The sequence below is a fragment of the Staurois parvus genome, unplaced genomic scaffold, assembly GCF_062004578.1.
Source record: "Staurois parvus isolate SC_StPar_1 unplaced genomic scaffold, SC_StPar_1.0 ptg002925l, whole genome shotgun sequence".
Lineage (NCBI taxonomy): Eukaryota > Metazoa > Chordata > Amphibia > Anura > Ranidae > Staurois > Staurois parvus.
In genome coordinates, this window is record NW_028320721.1 from 25,558 (window position 1) to 29,325 (window position 3,768).

Below are 3,768 nucleotides of genomic sequence, written 5' to 3' on the forward strand. Positions count from 1 at the left end.
CCCATTCCACCACATCCCAACGGTGCTCTATTGGATGGAGATCTGGTGACTGTGGAGGCCATTGGAGTGCAGTGACCTCATTGTCATGTTCAAGAAACCAGTTGGAGATGATGTGAGCTTTGTGACATGGAGCATTATCCTGCTGGAAGGAGCCATCAGAAGATGGGGACACTGGAGTCATGAAAGGAAGGACATGGTCAGCAACAATACTCAGGTAGGTAGTGGAGTTTAAACAATGCTCAGTTGGTACTAAGGGTCCCAAAGTGTGCCAAGAAAATCTCCCCCACACCATGACACCACCACCAGCCTGAACCGTTGATACAACGCAGGATGGATCCCCCACACCATGACACCACCACCACCAGCCTGAACCATTGATACAAAGCAGGATAGATCCACCACACCATGGCACCACCACCACCAGCCTGAACCATTGATACAAGGCAGGATAGATGCACCACACCATGGCACCACCACCACCAGCCTGAACCATTGATACAAGGCAGGATAGATCCACCACACCATGGCACCACCACCACCAGTCTGAACCATTGATACAAGGCAGGATGGATCCACCACACCATGGCACCACCACCACCAGCCTGAACCATTGATACAAGGCAGGATAGATCCACCACACCATGGCACCACCACCACCAGCCTGAACCATTGATACAAGGCAGGATGGATCCACCACACCATGACACCACCACCAGCCTGAACCATTGATACAAGGCAGGATGGATCCACCACACCATGACACCACCAGCCTGAACCGTTGATACAAGGCAGGATGGATCCACCACACCATGACACCACCACCAGCCTGAACCGTTGATACAAGGCAGGATGGATCAATAATTTCATGTTGTTTATGCCAGATTTTGACCCTACCATCTGAATGTCACAGCTGAAATCCAGACTCATCAGACCAGGCAACGTTTTTCCAATCTTTTATTGTCCAATTTTGGTGAGCCTGTGCGAATTGTAGCCTCCATGAGCTGACATGATTGGCACCCGGTGTGGTCTTCTGCTGCTGTAGCCCATCTTCTTCAAGGTTGGACGTGCTGTGCGTGCAGAGATGGTATTCTGCATACCTTGGTTGTAACAAGTGGTTATTGGGGTTACTGTTGCCTATCATCTGGAACCAGTCTGCCCATTCTCCTCTCACATCAAGGCATTTTCCTCCACAAAACTGCAGCTCACTGGATATTTTCTCTTTTTTCGGACCATTCTCTGCAAAGCCTAGAGATGGTTCTGCATGAAAATCCCAGTAGATCAGCAGTTTTTGAAATCCTCAGACCAGCCTGTCTGGTACCAAAAACCACACCACCTTCAAAGTCACATAAATCCCCTTTCTTCCCCATTCTGATGCTCGGTTTGAACTTCAGCAAGTCGTCTTCACCACATCTAGATGCCTAAATACATTGAGTTGCTGCCATGCGATTGGCTGATTAGTAATTTGTGTTACCAAGCAATTGAGCAGGTGGACCTAATAAAGAATCCGGTGAGTGTGTATATACAACGTGAGCTACAGGCGGGGGAAGTTGCAGCTTACACAAGGCTAAGGACTCCTTATGCGACAGCGCTGATGGACATTTGTTTTATTTCAGGTACTTATATAGCGTCGTCATTGTACGCAGCACTTTACATATATATTGTACATTCACATCAGTCCCCGCCCCCGAGGGGCGTACAATCTAAGGTCCCTAACTCACATTCATACATACACATACTAGGGACAATTTAGACAGGATCCAATTCACCTCCCAGCATGTCTTTGGAGTGTGAGAGGAAACCGGAGTACCCGGAGGAAACCCACGCAGGCACAGGGAGAACATGCAAACTCCAGGCAGGTGGTGCTGTGGTTAGGATTCGAACCGATGACCCCAGTACTGCCAGGGGGAAGTGCTAACCATTTAGCCACTGTGCTGCCCCATGGAGTGAGTCACATGCTCGTCCAATCCTAGAAGTATCGGGAATTTCCTTCAGCTTCCAGGGCTAAATGGAGGAGTAGGAGAACACAGTTAATGATTCTGGAGGGGAGTTAAAGCAAACCAAAACTCTGCACTGAATGAGGTTTGCTTTAAAAATGGTTGTAAACCTCAGACATGAAATATGTACAAAGCACATCCCTCTATAGTGTGTAAAGGGTAAAAACGCAGTAAAACCACAAAACAAACTGCAAAAAGCACTGGAGAAAGCACCAAACGCAAAATGCATATATGTGAACCGAGCCTTAGTGTCACTTCTGTCTGCTGCTTCCTCTGCCATCAGTGTCACATCTAAAGGTTTCCCGACGCCAAGAAAAAAAAAAAAAAAAGTGACAGGGTCCTCAGTGTCATTTCTGAATTTTTCCTGACACCAAGAAAAAAAATAAAATAAAAAAGGTGACAGGGTCCGCAGTGTCGCTTCTGAAGGTTTCCTGACACCAAGAAAAAAAAAAAAAAAAAAAAAAAAAGTGACAGGGTCTGCAATGTCAAAGAAAAACACCAAGAAAAAAAAAAGGTAACAGGAGAGGGACCTACAGCAGATTGAAAGCCTTAGCTCTGTTCCTGAAAGGAGTGGGGGGGGGGGGGGTGCCCCTTCCCTCCAATCAGCTCGACTTAACTTCAGCTCCCCGCCCTCTTCTTTTCAGAGCTGAGAGATCCTATGTACATTCTGCATGTTTATATAGGGAGAGAGGAGGGGAGAGAGGAGGAAGGAGGGGAGAAAGGAGGGGAGAGGGGAGAAAGGAGGGGAGAGGGGAGAAAGGAGGGGAGAGGGGAGAAAGGAGGGGAGAGGGGAGAAAGGAGGGGAGAGGGGAGAAAGGAGGGGAGAGGGGAGAAAGGAGGGGAGAAAGGAGAGGAGGGGAGAGGGGAGAGAGGAGAAAGGAGGGGAGAGAGGAGGAGAGGAGGGGAGAGAGGAGGGGAGAGGAGGAGAGAGGAGGGGAGAGGAGGAGAGAGGAGGGGAGAGGAGAGGAGGAGAGAGGAGGAGAGGAGGAGAGGAGGAGAGAGGAGGAGAGAGGAGGAGAGAGGAGGAGAGAGGAGGAGAGAGGAGGGGAGAGGAGGGGAGAGGAGGAGAGGAGGAGAGGAGGAGAGGAGGGAGGAGGAGAGGAGGAGAGGAGGAGAGGAGGAGAGGAGGAGAGGGGAGAGAGGAGGGGAGAGAGGAGAGGGGAGAGAGGAGGGGAGAGGGGAGAGGGGAGAGAGGAGGGGAGAAAGGAGGGGAGAGGGGAGAAAGGAGGGGAGAGGGGAGAAAGGAGAGGAGAGGGGAGAAAGGAGAGGAGAGGGGAGAAAGGAGGGGAGAGAGGAGGGGAGAGAGGAGAGGAGGGGAGAAAGGAGGGAGAGGAGGGGAGAGAGGAGAGGGGAGAGAGGAGGGGAGAGAGGAGGAGAGAGGAGGGCAGAGGGGAAAGGAAAAGCAAAAGAATAAAAACAAAGAAGGGTCCTTGGATGGAAGGAAGGAGGGATGCCTTTTATCTACGTTGATACGACTTCTGTGAGATAACATAGAAGTCTATGGGGCTGGAATCGCACTGACGTCCAAATATGTCATTTCCCTTGTCATGCGATTCTGTGATCCCTCGCTTGAGAACTTCTGAAGTCGCATCACAATTGCATTAGAATAGTGGGAGGTGCTCTGGGGAATACACGATGCAAAGGCGGCAACAACGCATCATGCCTTGGCATACATTTAACAACGCAGGAAAAGCGCACATGCGTCTTTGATACAGCGCAGTGTGAAAGTCGCCTCCAGTGTAAGAATCTCACATGAATAAAACAGATTTAGGCA